At 55.1% G+C, this 25,324-nt stretch overlaps 1 protein-coding gene across 4 annotated transcripts in view; it reads right to left on the bottom strand.

Moving 5' to 3' along the window:
• POU2F2 (POU class 2 homeobox 2) overlaps positions 1-24,851 on the bottom strand; it is a 78,123-nt gene extending 53,272 nt beyond the window's left edge. For 2 of the 4 annotated variants that reach the window (XM_070499137.1, XM_070499139.1), the window contains exons 1-2: positions 24,694-24,842; positions 8,307-8,367 (exon numbers count right to left, since the gene is read on the bottom strand). The gene's annotated coding sequence lies outside the window, so the exon portion shown is untranslated. Of the gene's footprint in view, positions 1-8,306; positions 8,368-24,693 lie in introns of all 4 variants that reach the window. The other 2 variants (XM_070499134.1, XM_070499133.1) reach the window with 2 other exon arrangements.
• Between the last annotated feature and the right edge of the window lie 473 nt (positions 24,852-25,324).

Here is a 25,324-nt window from a genome sequence, read left to right as displayed (position 1 = left end):
ATGGCTGGGGAAGAGGGCATCAGAGAGGTTCTCTCTCTTGCCCACAGTCACACAGTAAAGAAGAAAGGTTCACACTCCTGTTGGTCCCCAAACTAACACTACACTGCCTCCAGGCCTTCCACCTGTCCAGCCTGACTGTGGAGGGCAGAGGGGAGCTGAGGCCGTGAACAGCTGGGAACCCCTCTCCAACCCCCCACCCTGTGCCCATGAGAGATAAAGAGCCCCCAGAGACAGAAAGAAATGGGCAAAGCTTCTGTGCTTAAATTCTTCTACCCAGGCAGCTCTCAGGAGAGGGCCGCAGCCTAGAGGAAGAGGGGGAGGACGGGGCAGGACACTTTTGGGGGGGGGGGGGTGGGCCCTCTGGAACTTGCCCCCACAGTCTGCCAAGGAGGCCCCAGATGGGCCAAGGACTATAGGGGTCCTGCTGCCCTCCCCCAAACCTCCCCTCCCTTCTCTCCCTCTCTTTCTCGGCTGGCTATCGACCGGGGCTGTGACATGGTAGATCAATACGGCAGGGATATAAAGCCGGCTGGCTGCCTGCCTGCCTCTGCCTCTCTCTCTCCCCACTTGCCCGGCTTCCCTTTCCCGCAGCCGCACCCAGGCCCCCCACCCCCATGTACCCCTTACCCACGCCTCTGAGGGGCCAGGGCCCCCCCTCACCCTCTACGGCAGGAGAGCTTAGGGAGGCTGACAGCTTGGACAGCCAGGAGAGGGGGTGAGTATGGGAGTGGGCAGGGAACCAAATGGGGCTGGGGGTCACACTGGCAGGTAGGGGATAAATTGAGGGACAGTCCCCCCGGAAGAAAGCAGGCATCTCCTCAGGCGGGAGCAGCGCAGGGAGATGGGACCCTTTGAAGGTATGAGAGGGATGGACCTCTGGGAGGTTGGTAGGGGGCACCTGGGGTGCCAGGGAGACACTGTCCTGAGTCCATGGGGTAGGGAAGGCCTAGTGGAGTGCTGGAGTAAGCTAGGGTGAGTGGATGTCGAGAACAGTGGGGCAACCCCCAGGGAGCCTGGTACCCACCCACAGAGCTCTGGCTGCCCCATCCTTGGGTCTCTGTGGGCAGAAGCCGCCATGGCCTCGCCCCAGGGCCTGGCCTGCACCTGTGTGGTGGGTAGGGGCTTGTGAAGCTTTAGACAGGAGGTTCCACGGGAGGGCTGTGGTGTCTGAGTTGCCATATGTGTAGGGTGTGTGCGTGTCCCCTGTGTGCCTGGGTGGCTGTGTGTCTTTGAGTCCTTACGTTCTGCTGTGGGACTCTGGGACTCTGTGTCTCTGCATGTCTCAGCTACTGAGTCAAGTCTGTGTGACCACCAGTCTGTGGGTGTGTCCCAGGGGACTTGTGGCTCTGTATGTGTGTACTTCCATGAGTGTCTCCCCCATTCTAAGTGTCCCTAAATGTCTGAATGTGTGTATACAGATCTGTCTGTCCCTCAGGGAAGTGTGGATGTGTTCCCAGGAACATCTCAGGGACCCCCGTCCCCAGGTGATGTGGTGGCTGCATGTTTTGAAATCTGTGTGTGTTGGTGGGTGTGATCCCCTGTCCAAGTGTGTCTGAACACAGCTGTTTTTGTGAGTGTCTGGGGACCGTGGAGCAAGTCCCCACGTGTCCGTGTGTGTGGATTCTGTGCCTGTGTCGGTGGGCGGTATAGGTGTGATTGTCTCTGTGTGTATCAGAGGCTCTTTCTTTTTACGAATGTCAGAGATCCAGTGTGCTTTTTGTGTGTCTACGTGACTCCGCCTGTCCCTATGTGCCAACGGCCGAGTGTGTCCCAACGAGTGGGTCGGAGGCTCTGGGTGTGTCCCCGTGTATGTCATGGTGACTCGGTGCACACACGATGATGTTTGGGAGGGAGGTCTCTGAGTGGGGGAGGGTTTGAGGTAGCAGAAGCTGCCAATTTGATGCTGGCTAGCCAGTTTTATTGCTATATCGTCTCCAAATCTGAATGTGAGGGCCTGCCTGCCTTCTTCCCTTCCCAGACAGAGGCCCCAGACCCCTGCCAGGATGGTCCCAAGGCCCCCTCTCCCCTCCCCTTGGGCAGCCAGACCTCTGCTCCTCAGCACCCCTACTTTGGCGGACGGTCGCCACCTCAACTCCACCAAGCGACCTCCGTCCCTCCCAACCCCCCCAGTGCCACCCGCTCCCCCCGCCCTCCCCCACCACAAGTCCAGTCCAACCCAGACAAAAGCAATTACTCCTGAGGTAGGATGTGAGTGTGGGTGTTAGAAACAGAAAAAAAAGGGGGGAAGGGAGGGGGAGCGCGAGAGACACACAGAGGCAGGGATGAACAGCCAGAGACCTGGAGAGACAAGGGCGAGAAAGAGACCCACAGAGGGTGTGAGAGACAGAAGATGAAACAGACCAGAAGAGACACAGACACAGGAGGCAAAGGCAGAGAAAAAGCGCAGAGGAAGGGCAAACGGGAGGCTCCGATGGAGAGACACAGAAACAGAGACCAGAGAGACAGAAAGAGATACAGAGAGAGCGAGAACACAACAGAGCTGAAAACCCAGTGATGGAGCCGCACAGAGACGGCACAGATAAAGAGAGAATGGGGGCCAGAGACAGGGAGAGCTAGAAAACACAGAGAGAGTGAAAGCGAGGGAGAGAGAGGGACAGAGAGGGAGAGAGAGGGAGAATAGGAGCGATCCACAGAAAGAAACAGAAAGGCTGAGTGAGAGAACGAGATGAGGCCAACAGCCAGAGAGATAAAAGAGAGACAGGGAGAGGAGACAGAGAAAGTGAGACAGCTGGTGAGAGGGACCTTGAGAGACACGCGGAGAGAGGTGGAGGGAACTTGATAATGCAGGAGAGACTGAGACAGCAAAGCTCCAGAGGGGCTGAAGGGAGACTCGGTCCAGAGCCATCTCTCTCTCTCTCTCTCTTTCACACACAACACAGACCTTTCTCCCCACCCTCAAGGCCAGAAGCCAGCGGTGCCCACACCCTTCCCACGGTCCTCTGGGCCCCTGTGAGCAGAGGCAGGGGACAGGATGGATGGACAGGGATGGTCTGGGGCAGCTGCAGGGAGGGACGGAGTGGACTGGGCTCATGATCACAAGAGCAAGTGGCAGCAGTACATCCCTCCTCCCACACTCCCTGTCACCCTCCTCTTCCACTCACAGAGACACACACACCAGGGGCCTTGGCCAAGATCCTTATACTCTGCCCAGCACAGCAGCCTGGGGAGGGGCAGGGCTCCCAGACACCAGGCGTGGGGCACGTCCTTCCCACCCCAAAGTCATACCCACCTTCCTCAGCTGCCCTCAACCCATCCTTCTTGTTGCCCCCTCCCCCCAAGCCTGGTGGTCTTCATCTCTCACTAGCATGCTCTCAGGCCCTCACGCTCCCGCACTCGCTCTCTTTTTCTCTCTGCTTCTTCCTAACTGTCTCGGAGTTACTCTGCTTTCCCGGCTGACTTTTTGCTCTCTCCATGTCTCTTTGTCTACTCTTCTCAGTTGCTCCTTCTCTCCAGGCATTTTTCTGTCATGAGGTGCTCTCTGAAACTCCCCAAGTCTCTCTCACGCTCTACTCCTCTCTAGCATATTTCTTGATTCCCTCTTCTCAGATGACCCCTCTGGCCCTCCTGTCCACACGTGCCCCAAGAGGGTGAGGGCACATGGTGGTGCATGGGCCTCAGAAGCTGTCCTGGAGTGGCCGGGGCAGGGGTGGGGGCACCTCCTTTCTTGTGTTTCCCTCAAGGGCCTTTTCTCCTTCTCTCTTCCTTGCCTCCCTCTCCCCACCCCCACCAGATCCACATCTCCGTGTGGCTCTCTCTGGAGACAGAAAGCTAGACATGGACCCATGTATACTCTACACGCGAGACGGGAAACAGGTCCAGGCTCAGATGAAAAGGAGGTAACAGGGGTGGAATGGAGAGGCCAAGACATGGATGAAGACGGAGCAAAGGAAAAAAGAAGAGGACGACAGGGTGGAGCCCCAGGGTGAGGAAGAAGAGAGGAAGGAAACCAGAAGCAGAGACCTGCAGGGCAACATGAATTGGACAATGCTGGGGTGGGGGTGTTCATCATGACTTCCAACAAACGCTGTTAAAACCATCTAGGGTCAGGCTCTGTGGCCTGCCCTCTGCCCACCAGCCCTCACCATGCCCGCTATTTGGAGTCAGGGCCAAGTGCCTGCCCTCGGGCCCTGGGGCTCCATGCTGGCCAGAACAGTGGACACTTCGGCCTTCATTTGCTCTGGGACTGTCAGGGATGCCAGTGACCCGCCGATCCCTGGAGCTGCTGAGAGATGCAAGCCACTTTGACCTCCTCCACATCTGTAACACCCCACCCCGCGGCTGTCAGACACTCCCAGTTCTGGGTGGGTGACAGCTGTCTCCACCCACAGGGCAACAGCAAAGGCAGCCAAAAAGATTTAGCAATCTCTTGCTACCTCCCAGCACCCCACAACGGCAAACAGCCCCTCGCATCCTGACTCCACAGAGGTGAGGACTGCCGCTGCCTGCAGCAGCACAGCCCTGCCCACAGCCTCATGCAGCTTCACGCGGCCACGCACAACGAATCACCCTTTGGGGCCCGCTGGCCCCGCACCCAACGAGCCACCCCTACACTGAATCTCCACCCAGCCCACTCCACCACCCTCAAGCCACATCTGTCACAGCACACACTGTGTTTGTGTAGCCAAAGCCCCCGCCCCAGGCGCAATCAGAAGGGTGGCTAACTGGCCCAGGGGATCAGGGAAAAATCCCTGACCCAACCTACTGGCTTCTTAGTTCATGTCTGCAGAACACCTGAGCTGCTACGCAGCCCTCCGTCTCTGATCCTGGAGCGTCCCACCACTCTCCCCCGCGGGAGGAGTGCCCACCTTTCAGTTCAATGTCCCTCCTCCTTATGCAGCCCGGGGTTCTCTCTAACTCACCTCACGAGACCGAGCAATGGAAGCCTTTCCCCCATGGCTAAGTTCATGCTTCTGAGGAATTCCAGACCCCCCTTGGAGTATGTAGGTGCCGTGGACATGCCCTGGTGCCTGTGTCTGAATCACTTGTGTGACCTGAGGGCCTGGTCCACACTGAAGGCAATTGAGTTTTTATGGAAGGACAGAAGGGAGGGAGAGACAAGGTGGGGACACAGCTCTGCTTCTGCCCAGCACTGGGAGGGCCTCAGATGCCCAGTGGACAGTAGCTGGCCATGGGAACTCTGAGGCCTGGCCAGCATCCACGGTCCCCAATAATGACCCACCCATCCGAACCATAACTTAGTCCTTGGCTTCTTCTAACCCTTCAGGACCTCCTTTTCTACCACTTCCTCCCAAAGACTGCCTGCGACCCCCCCAGTGGGTTGATCACACTCTCTCCTGACTCAGCACCTTGCAGAACCACCAATTCAGGTTAGTTGTGTTCGCGTCTGTCTCCCCAACAGCCTGGGGGCTCCTCAGGCCACACAGGTCTGCCTCCCCTCTGCATCACCAGACTGAGGCACAAGGCCCGGCATGCAAGAACCCCCAGGAAATGTTAGCTGAAGGAATAAACGATGGCTATGGGTTCGTGTGTCTGCGTGCTCACTTATTTATTCACTCAACAAATATTCCCTGAGCATTTACACTGTGCCAGGGACTGGGTGTAGACGTGCTGGACAAATAGGGAATTCCCCCCCACCATGAAGCTCTATGATAACGATTGTGATCAGATATGGTAACAGTGTTCAGGGAGGAAGAACGGAGTGGGGGGCAACCCACCCCAGGGAGATCGGGGAGCCTTAGATGGAGATTTGAGGGAGGTGGAGGAATGAACTCAACCAAAAGTGGAAAGAAGGCCCTAGAACAGTGGGAGGAAAGCTGGAGGAAGGGCCAGAGGGAGTGAAGGAGAGGGAGCCACGCGGGCACCAGAGGCTGACCCAGCACCTCCAGGCCTGGAGGGGTCTCGCTCATCCCGGGGCTCCAGGCATTGCAGAGGCCTCAAGACACGTTCGGGGAGTCCCTCACCTTCCAAGTGTAGCTCTAAAGGAGAGACAGTGGTGAGTGGGGGCGACGTCTGTTGTAACTGTTGTTTGTGAACAAAATTATACGCCTAAGAGAGTGTGGCCTTCTTCAAATGTGTCTCCCTGGGAGGTTGGACTTTTCCTTGAACCACTCAGATATTTTGGCAACAGCCTTCAAGGCCAGTTTACAGACTCCATCAGCAAAACATCTCTCTGATGTGTAATTGTCTCTGGTTTCTATCAAAACACTAACAAGCAACCCCAGCATTATCCATTATTAGTATTATCATTGCTAAATTTATCAGACTTGACTCCAAATTAGACTTCAGGTGTTTCCCCCACAATCAAATTCACTCCCAAACCGCAAAGATTGGTCACCCCAAGGAGATTCCAAAACCTGAGCTGGGTTTTGGTGAAGTGCAAGAATGAGAGATTGAACTTCAGGCCGACCTGCACTCAAATTCTGACTCTACCACTTAAGGTTACCACGGTAACCTTAGGCCAGGTGCCTCCCTCTCTGTGCCTCAGTTTCCTTCTCTTCTAACAGGTGACTAACATCCACTTCACACGGTTGCAGTGAGCGCCCAGAACAGGCCCTGGCATGTAAGTGGCCCCTACTAAATATCAGTTTCCTCATTAGGATATAACAGCTCTCGGGTATGTGTTACTAAATCTATCACACGTGTCCATAAAATCGTGGCTACTTAACAAATATCTATTTGAACACAAACAACTGTAATCATAGACGTGATTGCAACTTCCACCAACTCTGAAACATAGTTCCTTTTAAACGCCTCTGTTACTTTAGCCCAACTTTCGGGTATTCCTCAAAGCCAGCCTCTAGCCTCCAAAGAAATTCTACAGCCTGGAAGCTCCTTGACCCTCTTTTCAACGTCAAGAGCATCAGAGGACGCGAGGGTTCCAGGAAAGCTACCACTCTGGTTCCCTGGAGAAAGAACGCATCCTGTAGTTCAGACACCTACCCTCCTTACTGGCTAAAACAGGGTCCACAGATGAGCTTAGGGGGTCTGTGAACATCCTGAGGTTGGAGCACAATTAGGTAGACGTAGGGATGTGTTTTCCTGGGAGAAAGTCTATACTAAACGTTGTAAAACTAGAAATCTATGGGCCAAAGGTTGCCTGAAACATGTGGTTTGGACCACAAGGGGATTTTTGAAATTTTGCGTTAGTTGCCAACGTTTAAAAATCGGGAAATTTCACATAAAAGTCTGGACTCCTGGCTTCTCTTGAAAAATCGGAAAATTGACAAGTAGGGGCTACATCTCTGCAGTGAGACAGTCAGTGGAGCTGAAAAGCAGCACCCCCTCCCCAATGTATTTTCCAGTCCACCACGGTCCCTACAACACCAGATTGCAAACCCTGGGCTACAGCTTTCATCTGCTTCTGAAAGTGAGTCTGTGACCCCTGGTGCAGCAAGCAGGCCTGGGGAGGAGGCCGAGGAGAGGAACCAAAGGCCTCCCCGGGGTCCCGAGGGCTGCGGGTTAAGCTGCTCTGGTTGGAATAGGGATGGCAGCATGGGGGGGTCTATCCAGAGGCCTGTCCCCCATCACTGCATGCTCCCTGCGGAGCCTCACCAAGCCAGCGGAGCGAGCACTGGAGCAGACGCCCAGATCCCCCGCTTCTTGCAGAGCTGAGCAGCTGGAGAACTCCCGCTTCTGTTCAGGAGTCTCAGTGGGCTCCGGGAAGGGGCCTCACAAATCCTCACTCGCTCAGGGGAGCTTCCAGCTGTATTTCGAGCTCCCAGGTCCCGAGGCTACATGCTTTCACGGAGTAGCTGCTTTCACCCTCACGTCCTGTGTAGTGGGCACTCTTATTACCCTCGTTTGACAGATAGGGAAACTGAGGCTCACCCAGCTGGCACGGGGCAGAGCTGGTGCCATCCGGCTCTGGAGCTGGAATCTGAACTGCCTCACTAGACTTCCATTCTCAGGACAGCGCTTAAGGTGGGTTCTGGTGTTATTCCCTTTTATAGATGAGGAAACAGAGGCTCTGATGGTTCCAAGTCACTCAAGGTTAAGAAGGGACAGAAAAGAGACTTAGACACAGGCGTGCCTGACCCCAAGCTGGTTTGAGCTACCACGTTATCCCCATCTCTTTCCTACTGAGCCCAAACACTCATCAGCAGAAACCACCACAGTCACCTCCACCCAGAACCAGAACTTTCTGGTTTGGCCAGAAAGCCACAGGATGCACAGAGGATGAAAACACAAATCGCAAGGGCAGAGGCAGAATGAGGAAGGGCAGTCTCCCAGGTGGGGCCAGGGAAGAGGAAGAGAAAGCAGGAGCATTGAGAGGAAACAGGACCTGGAGCACAGCCACAAGCAAAGCTCTGGGCCGTGTCCCTTACCTCTTGGGCAGACGCAGCGAAGCTAATACATTCAGGCCACCAACCCGGTCCAGTCGAGAACCTGGAGAGAGAGGAAAGGGGAGTCAGCTTCCTGAGGAATTCGAGAAAGGTCTCCACCTCATGCAGGATGAGGCACAGCTGGAGGAAAGGGACCTGCTCCTGTCACATCAGCAGGAGTCCCAAGTTGGTGAATGGGGAGCCAGGTCCTGCTGGCCACTTGCAGCCTTCAGCAGTCATTTCCAGGCTCTGAGCCTCAGTGTTCCCATCTCATAAATGGGCATGCTGGTGGCTACCCTGTTTTTCCCATCAGACTGGAAGCTCCTTAAACAGCAGGGACTTGTCTCCCGGCTTTAGCCTTTGGCAGAGGGCCTGGCAAGCATGGGATGCTCAATAAGTACATGCCAGATGATTGAGTGAATGGATGGATGGATGGAGGAATTAATTAATTAACAAACTATCTCAAAGGACTGCTGAGAGGATCAAATGAGAAAGAAATTTGAAAGGATTACTCATTATTAGGTGTCTGTGTGCTGTAGGGAGATGAAAATAAGAGTCATGGTGGTATTTCTGATGAATATTTGTTCACTCATTTGGCTAATCAGCAGATACTGAGGCTCGTCTGAGCTGATCTCTGGACGAAGGGTAGGGGGTGCAGAGATGGACCAGACAAGTTCTCTGCCCTGCCTACCAGGGGGCTCACAGGCAGCTTGGGGAGACTGGATAAAGAGCTGAAGCCAACACTTGGGGACGGGCAGAGGATGCTGCGAAATCCCAGGGGAGGTCAGGGAAGACCTAGGGAGGACACGACCCCTGAGCCAAGCCTGGCAGACAAAGAAACTTTAGTCAGGCAGAGGGCCAGGTGGGAGGAAAGAGAATGTCAGGCCTTTGCCTGCCCATGGTTCAACGAGAGAAGGATGGGAAGGATGAGGCCACAGAGAGGAGGGGCTGCACCAGGCAGGGTCTGGTCCAAGTAGCTGGGGGCAGGGACAGGATCCAGTTAGTCTTTAGAACGGTCCTGTTGCATGCTGTGTAGAAGATGAAGAGGACAGAGAAGATGACAGGACATGGGAGAGTGCTACCCATGGGAGGCCTCTCTACAGCCCTGCAGGGGTATCACCCCCACTTTACAGATGCGGCAGGCAAGGCTGCAGGGAGACGTATGTGACTTCCCAAGGATCTTGTACCACTTGGCGAGGGGCGGGGCTGGTTAGAGAGCTGGGCCTGTGTGTCCCCTGCCAAAACCTGGTTTCCTGCCTTCTGGGAAGGCAGTCTTCTTGGAAAAGCCGCCTGAACCCGCACAAAGACCACCCTTGCCCCTGCTTGCTGTGGGCACTCAGAGAAGGGGCAAGGACTGTAGGATCGAGAGAGACTTCCCAGAGGAGACAGGATTTCAGGGAGAACTTCCCACCAGGTGGGTACTGATGAGTGGAGAGTGAGCAACATTGGAAGCCATGGCTCAGAGAGGGAGAGCCTCGTGGGCGAAGTCACACAGGCAGGAAGCCCATATGTGTCTGACATCTGTGAGTCCCTGTGGGTGCAGTCCTGAGAAGGGAGGCAAGAGGTGGGTGGGCAGGATGGCCATGGACCTTGGAGTTTGGCAGACTACTTTTCTATCTCATGGCAAATCTGCCAGTTACAGATGGGGAGACTGAGTCCCAGAACAGCCAAGGACAGAAGGAATTAGTGGAGGCAGGAATGGAGTTCAGGAAGAGAAGAAAGAGAAAAAGACTAACTGAGACAGTGGAGAGGGAGATGATAGATAGATAGATAGATAGATAGATAGATAGATAGATAGATAGATAGGAAAGAGATGAGATGGGGCGACAGAAACGCACAGAGAGGAGTGGAGGGAGCCACAGGCAGAGAGACCAGAGAAAAACTCAAATGGGAAAAAAAGAAGGGGGTAAAGGAATATGGGCCGCCCAGCTGTACCCACCACGTCCCTCTCTCTACCTGGGCCTTCATCTTCAGGGGCAGAAGGGGACCAGGACCCCTGATCCCTGGGGGGAGGGAGGAGCTGGGGTTTCTGCCCCCTCAGGGGCTGCTCCCCCCCACCCCGGAGCTAATCAGCGGCTGTCATCTCCACGGTGAGGTCTTGGTTAAGGAGATTTAGGGCCAGGATCAATAGGAAATTTAAAAATCGATGCAGCGCGCAGGGCAAAATCGATGGCGTTTAATCGCCTTGCCGATTCCCAGTCAAAACAATTAGCCGCGCTGAGTGTTGAACACGGTGGCGACACGGCATTAACCGTCAATATTGGTGTAAGTGATGGTGGGGCGGGCGGGGGAATCCCTGGGCCTCTCAGGGGCCCGGAGTCAGACAGCGCCTTAGGGCTGGGGTCTTCCCGCGAGGCAGCGTCCCACACTGGGGCTTCCCTCCAGTCGTGTCCCCGCTTGTCTCTGCCCTCTGCCCTCTGCCCCCCTCAGCAGCGATGCCCATGGGCAACACCACCCCTGGCCCATCTGCCTCTGATTCTCCTCCTCATCTTGTCCCCCAGACCCCTGTGCCCCCATGTGCCCGCTGACAGACTCCTCTCCCAAGTAGATACCATCTCCCTGTAGGAGAGACAGCCCTGTGGGAGCGGGGAGCCCTATTCCAGCAGTGCCTTGAGATCGGAAGATGGTGGGAGTGGGAGCTATTTAGAAGATGCCTTCTCCCCGCTTCACAGGTGGAGACTCTGAGGGATGGAATGGGAAGCAGTTGGCCCATCGTGACCTGGCACAGGAAGTAGAGGAGCCAGGACTTGAACCCTGATTCCTCTGACTCCAAAGTCTATGCTCCTTGCAGCTGCGCCACAGAGAAGGGGAAGATTATGATGTTCACCAGAGAAGGAAAGAAAACTCAGCATTTGGTCCTGACCCCTCAGCTCTCCTCGCAGCTGGTAGAATGGTTTACTGAGTCCTGGGGTCAGTCTGCTACCCGCCTGCCAGACTGTGGGTTCCTGGAGGGTAGGTTGGGACCTGGCTCCCCTGGAGGTCCCAGCTTTGCGCAACACAGGGGATGGCCCTGAGCTGGAGCCTGGGACAGGCCTGAGGATGACAGTGCCCCTTGGCCCCACACACAGACTGCCCACACACACCTCCACCGAGGGACAGATGAACGGAGTGCTTGGCCCCCACAAACACATCAGCTCAGATGATTTCAACAGAGTAGCCCTTAGCGAGAGCAGCCGGCATTTCCTGAGCGCCAGCTATGTCCAGGCGTGGTTAGTTTCTCTGTAGGTATGATCTCGCAGAATCCTCACAACCATTTAGTATCATCCCCATGATACAGATGAGCAAATGGAGGCTCAGAGGGGTGAAGTCACTTGCCCAAGGTCACACAGCCAAGAGGGGGCAGCTCCGTCTGACTGGATTCTGAGGGGCATGGGACACAGAGCAAACAAGATCTAATGACTGAAAGCAAGAGAGCAGGATGCAAGGAGGGAGTGGAGGAATCCTGCCCCTAGACAGAGGACTGGGAGGGGCCCCCACAGGGCCAAGGGGCTTGGGGGGCTGGACAAGCAAGAGAGGGGCAGGATTAGAGACAGCACTCTGGACTCCTGACCTGGCAGGACTAGGACAGGAGATGGTGAGGCCAACGCTGGCTCTCACCTGCTCTGAACTTGCCCATGGGCTCCTGGTTCTGGGGTGCTGTGTGGGGAGGGCAGAGGCTTCCGCGGCCACCTGCTCCCTGGCGTAGAAGAGCAGGGCGGGGGAGTAGGCAGGGGAGGAGGCCCATGAGATGAGCCAGGGATTGATCTGACAAGGTCCTAATCAAATGGTCAATATCGCTGACCTGACCACTTAACCTATTGATAAGCTGGCAAGGATGGAGCAGGCGGCGAGAGGGCTCAGGGAGGGAGGCAGCGAGAGGGCTAGGGGGAGCCTGATGGGGCAGTGCTCAGGCCGCAATGTGCCTGGGTCTGGGGGCCTGGAAGAGGGTGGTCTCCCCCTCAAGTGCCTCCGCCTCCCCTCTGACAGGTCACGTGTCTTCTGTCTGGGGGCTTTAACTCAAGCCCCTCCCTCCACTCAGGCCCTCCGCACCGCCCTGCATGAGGCTGGGAACTGTCCTCAGCACCCAAGTCACTCCCAGCTCCCCTTGGATGGTGCCTCAGCTTTTTACACACGCGAGGGACTTCGAGCCTCAATGTGCTCGTCTGCTAACTGGGGATAATTATAACAGGGAACGCAGGAAAACAACCTAGAAGTCCTACGACTGGGGACTGGTACGATAGGCGACGGTACAGCAGCCACACACAGGAGGACCGCGGAGTTGTAGAACATGCTCGAAATAAATTCATTGACAAGGGAGCGATGTTCACAATCCTTTGTTAGGAAGGAAAAAAGGCAGGTTATAAACCGGCAGGTAGCATAGGATCCCATTTTTATGAAACACACACACACTATTTTTCCCAAAGAAAAAGGTTCAAAGCAGAAGTCAGAATTCTGAGTTTGGTCTCAGGCGTCTGAATTTTAATAAGTTCTTTGGATAAACTTGCAGGCATACTCCAGTTTGAGAAAAAGCTATCTAGAAGGACAGACATCAAGACATTAATTTTTTTTTCCACTTAAATAGATTGTCATGGTGGGTTTTTTCCTTGTCTCTTTGAATATCTGCATTTTCTATTTTTTCACAATGAACCTGTGCCACATCAGTTAACATTTGTTTGTAATTGCAGAAAGCGGGGCTAATGAAACTTGCATTGGCAGGACTGTGGCTAGGCGCCCAGTGTGCACACAGTGATGGTGTTTCTCTGTACCCCTTCCCTTTCCCAGCCAGAAGTGTCTTGGGTTCCCCTGTATCCAAGCCTAGCAGAGTCCAGTGTCCCCGGGACTGTGAATGGATCTGAGTCTGCTGAGTGGAGAAGCACTTGCTCCTCTGGTTTCTCCTCTATTAGAGAGAGCAGGGTAGGACCAAACCGAATTCTGGGCCCTGTCCCCTCTTCAGGAAACTGGCTGAGGACTTACAGACAGGAGGAACAGCTGAAGGGGAAGCTGAGGCCCAGAGGGAGGGAAAGTAATTTTCCAAAGTGATGCAGCTGGGACCAAAGCTGGCCTCCTGGCTCCTAGGTCATGCCATCCCATTGATGAGAGGGAAAAAATTCCAAGCGCTAGTGTGCATGCAGGCCAGAGGACTAGTGAGAGAGCAGGCACTTCTATGGGGCAGAAGAGCATGGTGGTCAAAAAGCCAGTCTGCCGCCGCCTCGCTGTGTAACCCTGGGCAAGTCACTTCACCTCTCTGAGCCTCAGTTTTCTCAAACATAAAACAGAGATAGCAATAACAGCTGCCCCTCAGTGCTGGTGTGAGGAGTCAACAAGACCATGCTTCTAACAAACTTAGCAGAGGGCGTGACACAGAAAGGGGCCAGTGAGTGGTGGAAATGATGTTAGGATGATCAGCCACGCATGATATAAGTGAGTAGGATGGGAAGGGGGCAGGAGGGAACACAGTGGGAGGAAAAGGGAGAAGGTGTGTCCTGTACCTGTCTTGGGGTGAACAAATGCAACGAAGACACCTGGCTAAATGTGTTCCTTTGTTCATTCATTCCTTCATTTGCTCATTCAATAATAGGCCAATAATAATAGGCCAATTCTAGGCCAGACCCTAAATCAGCCGGCAATCCAGAGAGGAACAATAGAAGTTCCCACTGGCTTAGTAAAGCGGAATTAGGGATGGCTGGGCTGGTCTCTCGTCTGTGAGAGCTGCTGCCCCAGTGGCCTCCAAACTTCCCTCGGGGCTTCTGCGGAACGGGGTCGCGGACGGGAGCACAAGCCCTACCCTCTGGCCATGTGGTACTCCAGGTGCGAACGTGTGCCAGCACACATGGAATAGTAAGCTCTGTGCAGACGGGTTACGTTCACCTTTGTGAGTCATAGCCCCGCACTCCAGGCCTGACACGCTAGGGATGCGCCATGCTAGGGGTTTCTTCCTCCTTTTATTTTTCTGCATTTTTTCTCTTTTTTTTTCCTACATGAGCCACTGCCACAGTATGTCTACTGACAGATGTGTGGTGTGGTTCCATGCCTGGGAACCGAACCCAGGCCGCCGAAGTGGAGCATGCCGAACTTTACCCACTAGGCCATGACGGTTGGCTCTTTCTCCATTTTTTTTAATCAAAAAAAAAGTTCAAAGCACCTAGTGCAACGCCTAACACCTGGCAGGTACTCTATAAACAGCAGCTGTTATTAGTCTTATCATCACACATCATCACAAACACACACATACACACACATGATCTGTCCTCATCCCCACAGCCACCTTATTTTGCCAACGAGGAAAGTTGAGGCTTAAAAGGAGTGATGGGATTTGCCCAAGGCCGTGGCTGGGGCTAGAAGAGGGTGTCGACTCCATGGTCCAGGGTCTCCCCTCCCGCTGGCTGGGGGCGGGGCCGTCAGGGTGTGTGTTGGGGGCGAAGGAGGCAGGGTGGGGGGTGTGTTGATTGGGGCAAAGATGAGTTGGCTGAGGGGAGGGGAGCATTGTGAGGGAGACAGTGGAGCATACAGGCCTGGGATGATAGGTTTGGAGTCTGGCTGCTTTGAGGTTCAGCAAGAGGTGGTCTGACTTGCCGCCAATCCCCCTACAGCACTGGTAGGTGTACCCCCCAGGAGGTGAGTTCCCTCCACCCTTGTCTTGTGCAGCAGACGTCCAGCTCTGCCATTATATTGGGCAAATAGGATGACAGGGCATCTGGCTCCTGTTCATCTGACAACCATCCACTGAGCACTTCCTGTGTGCTGAACATTGTCCTAGGCACTGGGGATACAGCATGAACAAGACAAAGTTCCTGTCTTCATGGCGCTCACCTTCCAGTGGAGGGAGAGACACAAGAGACAAGAGACAAGAGCTAAGAAGGAAAATAAAGCAGGTGAAACGGTTACAAGATGATGTTACTTTAGACCGAGAGGCGAGGAAAGGTCTGTCGGGGAAGGTAGGTTTTGAGCAGTGGCCCAAATGAAGTGTGGGGGTAAGAGCTTTCCTAGAAAAGGGAACAGCAGGTGCAGAGGCCCTGAGGCAGGAGCAAGGTTCGCGTGTTTGAGGAACAAGAAGGCCAGAGTGGCCTGAGCTTCTGAAGGCAGCGAGGCATGTGCCAGTTCACATAGGGCTTCTAGGCTAAGGAAGATGTTCTAAGTGTGATGGAGGGAACAACAGGCTTTCTCACTGCGGCACATGAGAATTGGTTTCATCTTCAAAGACCAGGCTCCCTGGTCCTCACCTCTTCCCCAAATACCCTGTGGGGCCTTTTGACCCATTCATTCTCTAAGAACAAGCTCAAGAAACCTTTTATAAACCCTTGGAGTCCCTGAAAGGGCCTTGTTAGGGTCCACCTCCCCAGACTGGGGACTCCTCTGGGGCAGGGAAGGGTCTGGCTCATCCGTGTGCCCTGGCACCCACTCAGGCCTGGCCACAGGAGGCCTCAGAAAACAATAGAGTGTCGGTGGTCACTAAAGGGAACTATAACCCTTGACCTTCACCTCCCAGCGAATCTCCACTTGGGGGCAAGTTGTAGCTTGTTCAGCTCTGCCCAGTGGCCAAGAGATGGGGCTGGGAGCAAGCGGGAGGCAGTCTGTGCCACCTCCCTGGCCAGGCCTCATCCAGTGTTCCCAGAGTGGATGGGCAGGGCAGGGAGCCCCTCCTCCAGGTCTCCCCCTCCTCCTCCTGGCCTCCTCCACACCAGACTCTGAGGGATCCCTGACTTAGTATCCAGCTCACATCCCGTCAAGTCCTCCTGAAAACCGTTCCATGCTACGCCATGTGCCTGGAATAAATCCCAAGCCTCGTGGCCCTTCCCAACGATGTCAAGCCTCATCTCTCACCCTCCCTGCACACACCTGCCGGTCTGGTGACGTCCCACACGCACTCACACCTCCGTGCCTTTGCACAGGCGAGTGCCTCCATTTGGAAAGCCTCTATCTCCCTTTTTCCTCTGGACCCTGCCCCCTTCTCCATGGCACCTGTCAGTGAGGCCCCCTGGACTCTCCCAGGCAGCTCAGGATCCTGCTCAATGTGGTCCCAGCATGCTCTGTGCACCTCTATTGGAACCCAGACATCTGAGGCCCCAACAGGTGGACCCCATTTCCCAGCAGAGAAGTTTTCTAGAGGGGTATCGAGGTACAGCAGGGTGGGAGTGAGGGCATCTGTGTCCTGCATTATTTATGCCTGTGTGGCCTTGGTGAGTTTCGGGAGGGATGTGTGTGCACATTTAGAATCTGTGTGTTGTGTCTAATGCTCAGCTTAAATGTCACTTCCTCAGAGGTGTTACACCTGACCCACCAATCTAAACCAGGATCTCCCGTGATCCCCACGCAGCCCCTTGTCCCTTTCCTTCCCTGACGTTATCGCTGTTATAACTAACTATACACAGAGGCCCATCAGCACCCATCCTGTTGGCTTGGAGCTCTTGGAGAGCAAGGCCCAGGTCTATCCTGTAAATTGCTGCCTCCGGCTTCTAAGACCGGGCCTGACTCACAGAAAGTTCAGTTCCTGTGTGATGAGTGGATTCATTCCATGCACCTTTTCAGACTTGAGCACCTACCCATTTTCATTTCAGCCAAAGAGGACAAGTCTAAAGTGGGGAATGTTTGTGTGCTATAACTCAGGACATGTCCCTTCCAGCCACTGTCCGTGGCTTCCCCATGGGACCTCTGAACGTGGCCTGTGTGCACCCGTGGGCATGTGGGCTGGGATGCTGCCATGTGTGAGTATCTATATTTGTACCTTTTCTGTTGAAAAAGAATCTCCATGTGTGGAGCTCCCTGGTGTTTTAGCATTTGTCTTGCCCTGTGATGTCTCGGTGTGATGCCCTGTGACATCATGTGTGCATGGACATCTGGGCTTTCATACCTGTATGTCAGTATGTGCTTATCCTTGTTCCCAAATCTGGCGTGTCCATTTCAGCATCTCTGGAGACGTGTGTACAAATGCCTGTGTCAATCTGCAGGCTTTAGTATCTGTGCATTTTCTAAGAGAATCTCTGACCAAGGGTATGTGTACCTGGGTCTCAAGACCCACGGGTGCACCTCTGTCATGTGTTTGAGAATCTATTTGTGTGTCTATTTCAGAACCACTGTATATGTCTGCATGTATGTCTATTGCAAAATTTGCCCATGCGTCTCTTCAAGACTTATGTAGCCTCTGTAGTTCAGAGAGTGTGAGTGTGTGTGTGTGTGTGTGCGCGCACGCACAGGTGCATGTCAGGGGTGACATGGACACGTGCATACCTGTGTGTCTCTCTTCCCTTTGCTGCTGCTGCCTTCCCAGTCTGGATGAGTACCTATTCTCTGTCTCTCTCTCACACACACCCACCCATGCTCATATGTGCTGTGCGGATGCGGAGGGGGCCGGGGTGTCAGCAAGCTCCTGTGTCACAAGGTTAATTTCTCCGCAGCCAGGCAGGCTGGGCCCTGAGGGGAGTGGTGGGGGAGGGGCTGGTCCCCACAGCCCCTCTGATAAATATGTATTTGGGGCTGCTGTGCTCAAAGGTCATAGGAGGGAGAAGGAGGAGGAGGGGTGGTCTACACTGTGCGGTGCTGCTGGGTCCCAGCCAGGCCCAGCCAGGGTTGTATGACTCCCTCCAGAGGGATGATGAGATTCAGGGAGATGCCCCCCTCATCTGGTCTGGTCCACCCCACCCACAGCCATGCTCAGAGGGAGATGCTGTTGTGGACACACAGATATTCAAACTCTGGAACAGGCAAGCACACAAGCCCACACCCGCCGCTACCCAGACAGAGGCTCAAATGGATGTACAAAGACAGCCTCGTGGGCCACCAGATGAACTGATAGCTGGGAGTCCAGAGCCAGATCCATCCCTTCTCCCTCACCCTAACCTTCATCCAAATACCAAAAAAAAAAAATACAAGCACACAAGAGTGCATAGCATCTCACAACAAGAAAGGTCCGTACACACTTGATATACACATGCACACTTGGACATAAAGGTGCACAGGGTCCACCGAGAAAGGTGCCTGAACACTTTGTGGGTGGACATGTATATACACACCAGAAGCAAACACACACAAAGGTGTGCACATAGATGCACACCAAGAGTCCTGAAGTTCTACAGAGGTAGGTGAACGCTGACAGTTGCAAATAAACGTGCGTGTGCACAAACACACATAGACACTCACATGCATACTCACACATACAAAGACCCCAAGACACACATGCAAGGCAGGATGCATGGCAGAGGCAGGCTGGGAAACCCACCCTGCTGCAACACCGCCCGCTCCGGCCCTTTCCCCATGGAGGCGAGAATGACCACCTGGTCTCTGGTCCATGGCCCCCTAGCCGGTTCCAGCCAAATGCGCCATCGTTTGTCCAGCCCCGAGTCCCATCAATTGTCGAGCCTCCCCTCCTCGCTGACCAGCCCTCTCGGCCATCGGCGGCCTCGGCCATTAGCCGGCTCCCGCCTCTGGCCTGCATGTGTTGAATCTCCCTTACCTGGCAGAACCGTTCAGACCAGTGGAGCCCTTTCAGGGTCTGCCTGACCCTTTCCTCATGGGAGGGATGTCCCTGTTGTGTGACCTGCAGCCCAGGCCTCAGTAAGACTCCCCCTTCGGCACACTACTCAGGCTGTCATTCTTCAATGAGCGCTGGCCACGGTGGTTCTGGTGGATCGCGAGGCTGTGTGTTTGAGTGTGTGTGTGTGAGTCCGCTTGTAGGCATGTGTGTATGGCTGGTGGGATGGCTACAGCTGTGCTTTAAGTCAAAAGAAGTGTGTGTGCATGCGTGCGTGCGTGAGTGTGTGTGTGAATAAGGGGTTAGGATGTCAGCAGCTGTGCTTAAAGTCAAAGAGAGTCTGAGTGTGTGGTTGTGTACATGGGGAGTTAGGGTGTCAGGGACTGTGCTTCACATGTGTGTGCACATGTGCATGTGCTTTAATGCATGGAGTGACTTGGTGTATCAGTGTGGCCTGGGTCTGGGGGGCCATGAGGGGCTGTTTCTGTCTTGGGCATGGGGGGCAGCAGTACTGGCATCTGCTTCTCAAGCGGTTGTGAGCAAGTGGAGTGTGTCTCTCCCAGACTCTGTTGCCTGTGTTTGTGAAAGTGACAGATGCTGCCTCCCTGGCCTCACTGCGGCGGATTAAGTCTGTGAATGCCACATGAGTCTGCACCCCAGTGGGGGAGGGTCCCCAGCCTGTTCTTACACTCGGGTGTATGGGCCACAGCCCTGAATGGTATAGGATCCTGGGGTGAGGGTTAAAGTACCCCCCTTGTTGCTTTCTGTGAGGGAGATTGTGTCTGAATGGACGCCAGGGTGAAGGGCTCTGTGTGTGTATGTGTGCACGCGCATGCACTCATGCTCACATACTAGCCCATGTTGTCCAAGGCACATTGTCGTGAGATGCACATGTGGCGCGCGATCACGCGTGTTATAGCTCCACGGGGCCGGCCAGATCAAGTCCAGACTTCTCAGAGCCTCCATAGACAGGCCTTGCTACACTGTACCAACCTCTGCTCCTAGGGCCACACCCCCAATCTGGGCTGCTTTCTCCCCAGTCCCCTCGGCCATCTTTCTGCCCTCCTAAGCATCCTCGAAGACTCACCTCCCTATTTAAACCCACACCGTTCTCCTTCTCCAGACTCCTAATGACCCAGAAGCTCCCTTTGTGCTTACAGTCCAGGCACCCAGAATCCTGTCCAAGGTTGGGTTGGGGTCCACTTCAGGGTCCATGACTGTGCCTAACAATTGTTTGCAGGTTAGGAGTGATCATGCTACCATCGCCTGATTACCTCAGGGAACTATCTGTACTTCATTCGCTCAGTGACTCACACCACTCAATAAATACCTACTGAATTCAGGGACCTAGGATGTGGGGCCACCACCTCCAGCCTCCTTCTGAGTGTGTCAGAGCTGGGAAAGTTGCCTTCCCCGAGGATCTAACGAAGGTGGGGCTGTGGGTAAGTAAGGGGAAGGGCACCTGCCTCCCAAGGCCGCACCTGCATCTGGGAAGGGGGCTGCAAGCACGGGGTTCCCCATAAGAGATGGAGGAGAACACAAGCTCATCCATAATCCTGCCTTTGAACAGGCCCAGCCCCTAACCATCGCCGACAGAGTGGGCCCTCGACCTCGTTCATTTGCCAGCTTTCCTTTCAGGATACAAAGCAAGACCCAGGTCCTCAAAGCCCTCGCTGAGCCACATAAGGCATCCATCCACCTGACAGGTCCTGGGAGACAGGTCTCAGGGGGCAGGAGGGAAGGGGGAAGGGGCCAAGCCAGAGAAAGGAAATGGTGCTGGGACCGCTATGGGGAGAGGGACAGACCTCCGAGGCCAGACCAAGCTCAGCACCAGAAGTCCAAAGACCTCAATCCTAGCACTGCTTGGTTGCTCATGGGCCGAGAGAATCACGTGAACCTCAAACGCTCATCTGTGAAAAGGCACCATCAGGGCAGCTGTAAGAGCTAGGCGAATGTAAGGGGCGTCGTCATCGTCATTATTATTATTAGATCAGGAGTGTTGGGTGGGCCCAAGGGAAAAACAGTGAGTGATATATATTTAGAAGAAAGAACAGACCCCAGTCTGAGGAGACCCCACATCCACTCTCTCCTCCAACAATTCTCCAGCCCAGGTTTCTCAACCCTTTCAATCCTGAAAAAAAAAACCTGGAAATTAACCAGCACATGCCAGACAGGAAAACTGCTCCCTTACCCCCGTCAAGGTCCAAACAGCCCCTGGCATGGCCCTCTGTTGCCCCAACCCCACATCATGCCCCCACACATCAGGATTATGCACTACGGCTCTGCCAAGCTTTAGCCAGTGGGGTGCTGAGGTTGTGACCCCTAGTTTGGCTATTACATAGGTAGAGGAAAGGATTCTGGTGTCTGGCTGCTGCATGCAAGAAGCAAGTGTGTGAACCAGGATGGAGGTGGCCTGGGGTGGCCACTGATGGACCCTCTGGAAGAAAATCTTGCCGGCATGCTGTCTATGATGTATAGGTTAATCTCTATCACACACACAGCAAGGGTATGGGCACACACACACACACACACATACACACTGTGGCCGAGTTCTTTCTCCACCAAGACTCCTGCCACAAACACCCTCCATTTTCCCTACAAAGACTGGCAGAGGGAAGTGAGGGCAACCAAGGCTGCCAAGGATGGCAGTGCAACTGACCAGAGGGTTGGCCAGCAGCCTAAGGGAAATGGGGATCTGGACCTCTCCAATGGGCATGGATGGGCCTCCCTGTCCAATATTACCCAGAAATCAGGAAGTAGATGCATAATTGCGATATCAGCAACTGGAGATGCTGTCTGCGGCCCTGATCCACTTGCCTCCTGGCCCGCCTGCCACCCCTTGACACAGGATGCTTTGTTACTACGGAAGAGCCAGGGAAGGTTTCTGTGGGCTGGCAGACTTCGGGCAGGGGGGATCTTTTCTTGTTTTGTTTTCTTGAACCCAGCTTCAAGGCTGCTGTGCAAGCATACTGTCAAACCCACCCATATGCTCGCGACCTCTGTGCACCTCTCTCATCACTGCACCCAGACCCTGCTTCATAAACCCACCTTCCCTCTGACCCAGGACACACAGAGACACCTAACAAGAGCAATAACAACAACAACAATAATAATAGCTCTATGCAGAAATGGTACTTTCACATATGTGACTTTATTTAACGTGTACCCTCATGTGCACACACCACGTTCAGACCAAATACACACACATAGAGCCTCTACTCCAACCATGCTGCACGTACAGATTGACGCACCCACTGCCAATGCCAGACTTGGCACACAGATCTCTGCACACATGTGGACGGCTGCCACGCAGAGTCAGAGAGTGCCTCCCGAGTGCACACGTATCAAGACAAGGGAAAGACCAGTATAAATACATGCACCAGCTCCCTCTTGCACATGGATCATCAACAATGAGGACCCCCAGTATCCAGCCCCCCGCTGAACACACGTCGTGGTTCTACACCTTTGGATCCTTACTCTGCCAGAGCTCCCAAGCCCTGCACACAGTCAGTCCATCTTGAACACCTCTTGCGATGCACACAGGCCTTGTACGCACACACACTGCCGCCATGGTCAGACTCTGTACACACCAGTCCCCCACTGCGCACTGACGCTACACTCACCCCTCGTGCCCCCGGGGAGGGGGGCAAATTCACGTAACAAGATGGCAAGAGAGTAAAAGCTACTGAGTTACGTGGATCCTTGGGTCTTTCTCTAAATCCAGGACCTGCTGCCCAACTCCGCAGGCCCCAGGATCGAGGGAGAAAGTGGGGAGTGGTCAGCAGACCAGAGGCTTTCACTTAGGATGTTTTACCTGGGGATCAAAAGCTCTGAGGAGCCTCTCAGATGGACCTCCGCCCCAGTCTCCTCCCTTTTCACTTCCCACTAGCAATCTATGTCATTTTTGTCTCTGTCCACACCCCTCTGTCTCAGTGGGGCTGAGTCCATAGCCATGAGCCCTCACTTAAGGTCTTCCCCTCCCCCTCCCATGTCCCCAGTGAGCATCCAGCAGGACTTCTCTGAGAGGCAAGAGAAAATAGGCGGTGGCACTAGAGACCCCAGGACAGACCCAGGCCCCCAGCAGAGAAAAGAGGGTAGAAATACATGGGGGTGCAGAGTAGGGGGTAGGCTCTGGTGGGAAGTTGGGGGACTCTCGTCTTTGCCCAGAGCCCTTCTCACTGGTATCCCACTCAAGGCCAATGCTACAAAAGTGATGAATAAATGAAACTGAGGGAGGGGGTAGAAAGGATGGGGCGAAAGGAGAAACCAGTGGCAGGAGGAAGAATGAAAGAAGAGAAAGGGAGAGAAAAAGAGAGAGAAAAAGAAAGGCAGGGGTGGAGAGAAGGAAGATAGAAAAAAAAGAGAGAGAAAAACTGAGGTGGGGGGGAGAAAGCTTTTATTGAGAGGAGGAAGAGAGAGAGAAACTGAGAAACAGGGAGAAAGAGAACCCGGCAGCAGAGATGGAGAAAAGGAGCCAGAAAAGACAGGAGATGGAGAAAAGAGAAGGGCGCAAAGAGGCAGGAGGAGGCAGCTGAAGGGGCTCCCCAAGTTACAGACTTTGCCCAGTGAGCTGAGGGGCGCACCTTGGTTCCCCAACATCACTCCGGGGCCCACCTCTCCTCCTGCCGGAGACACCGCCGCCTCTCCGCGCCCCATCCGGGCTGCTCCCTCTCCCGCCTTCCACCCTTCCAGCAGTCCGAGGCACCCCATTTCTTTCTCCTGCCCCTTGCCCCTCACTCCCGCCACCCGCCAGCCCTTTCTGGTTCCCAGTGCCCTCTTACCTCTCCCCCCCATGCACCCTGCTTGCTTCGGAGCTTCAGACAGCATCACCAACCAATATCCTCACCATCATCGCACTAAACCGGCCCCCACACCCCCAGGAAAGGGGGAAGAAAAAAAAAAAACAGGCTGCACTGCCACCAGCCCTGACCCCCTCTAGCCTCATTTTCTCCACAGTCACCCATTCCCCAAATGCAGGATCCAAAATGGGGATCCCGCCCAGCCCGGGGAGCCTCTCCAAAGCGCCGAGGCCAGCCAGGAGCGGAGCCGCCTCGCCTCTCTCCTCTGCGCTCGCTCTTTTTGTATACGGTGGCCCCGGCTTGGATGTGTTTTATTTTCATCGTCTTTTTATTGGTACTATTTTTTTCTTTCTCTTTTTCTTTATTTTTTGGCCTGGGGGTGGGGGGCAGCGACGAAGAGCCCACCGCCTGGTCTCCTCTGCCAGCTCCCGGCCGTAGGCTCTTTCTCTAGTCTGCGCTCCTCTCGCCTCCCTCCTTTCTCTTCTGTCCCCGCTTGCTTCTCCGTCCTTTCAGCTCCGTCCTCAGTCGACTGCTCTCTCCCGTCTCTACTGCCTCCCCCTCCTAGCCTCTCCTTTCCCCATCCTTCTTACCCCTTCTCCCCTTTTTCTCTTCCTCTTCACCTCCTCTGCGTCCCTATTTCTTCCCATCCCTCGCCCCCCCAGCCCCCAACCACGCACATCTCTCCTTTGGTTCCCTGGCTGCCACCGACAGCAAGCCGCCCTCCCCCCCACCTCTCCCCCAAATAATAAAAATACCCAGCCAGGGGGCAAAGCCCCGACGCCGGGCGCCGGGAGGGAGGCGAGAGGGCCGCGGCCGCAGCGGCGGCGGGCAGCCGGAGCGCGGTGCGGAGCGAGCGGCGCCCGCCCGGCTCCCGCCCGGAGAGCTCTCTGCAATAGGCCGAGCCGGCTGCATTAAGCTTCTTGCAATCAATAAAGCGCGGGTCAGATTATGCAAAGCGCAGATATTAATATGCAAAGTTTTAAAGATTTTTAAATGGAAGGGCGAGCGCGGCGCGGGCGGGCGGGCAGGGGCTGCGAGGGGAGAGGGAGGAAGGGAGGGCGGGCGGGCGGGCGCGCAGGCGAGCTGGGGAGAGGAGGAGGCTGCCCGCCGCCCGCCCGCCCGGCTGCGCCGCGCCGCCTTGCCTTACCGCTGCTCCCATCGGTAGGCGCCGCTGTCTTCGCCATGCGCGTCAGCTGCACGGCTCCGAGGGGATGGCCGAGGAGGAGCTGCCGCCGCCAACGCTACCCCCGCTCCCGCTCCCGCTCCCGCGCCCGCTCGCTGCCTGCTGCTGGCGCTGCTCTGGCCGCTGCTCCTCGCCTGAGCTGCCGGCGCGAGCCCAGGCGCGCGCCATCCCCGGCTCCCACCTTGTCCCCATGGCAACCCCGGGCCCAAGGATGCTCAGAGAGAGAGCGCGAGCAGAGAGCGAGGGGGGAGAGAGGGAGAGGGAGAGGGCGGGGAGCGCAGGGGACACGGAGGCAGGGAGAGGCCCGAGAGCCACAGAGACAGAGAGATACACAGAGACAGATGCAGAGATATGCAGAGATAGGCTGAAACAGAGAGAGACAGTGACAGAGAGAGCAGAGATGGGCGGGGAGTAGAGGAGGACACTGAGACAAGGAGAAGCGCAGAGACCAACAGAGACACACAGAGATGAACAGAGACACAGAGACACAGAAAGAGACAGAGGGGAAGGGGAGGGGGCAGGGAGCAGAATGGGACTCAAAGGCACAGAGATATCCTGAGACCCAGAGATTCACAGAGACACCCAGAGACACAGA

The sequence above is a fragment of the Equus asinus genome, chromosome 26 (genome assembly GCF_041296235.1).
Source record: "Equus asinus isolate D_3611 breed Donkey chromosome 26, EquAss-T2T_v2, whole genome shotgun sequence".
Lineage (NCBI taxonomy): Eukaryota > Metazoa > Chordata > Mammalia > Perissodactyla > Equidae > Equus > Equus asinus.
This window is presented reverse-complemented; position numbering and strand designations above follow the sequence as displayed.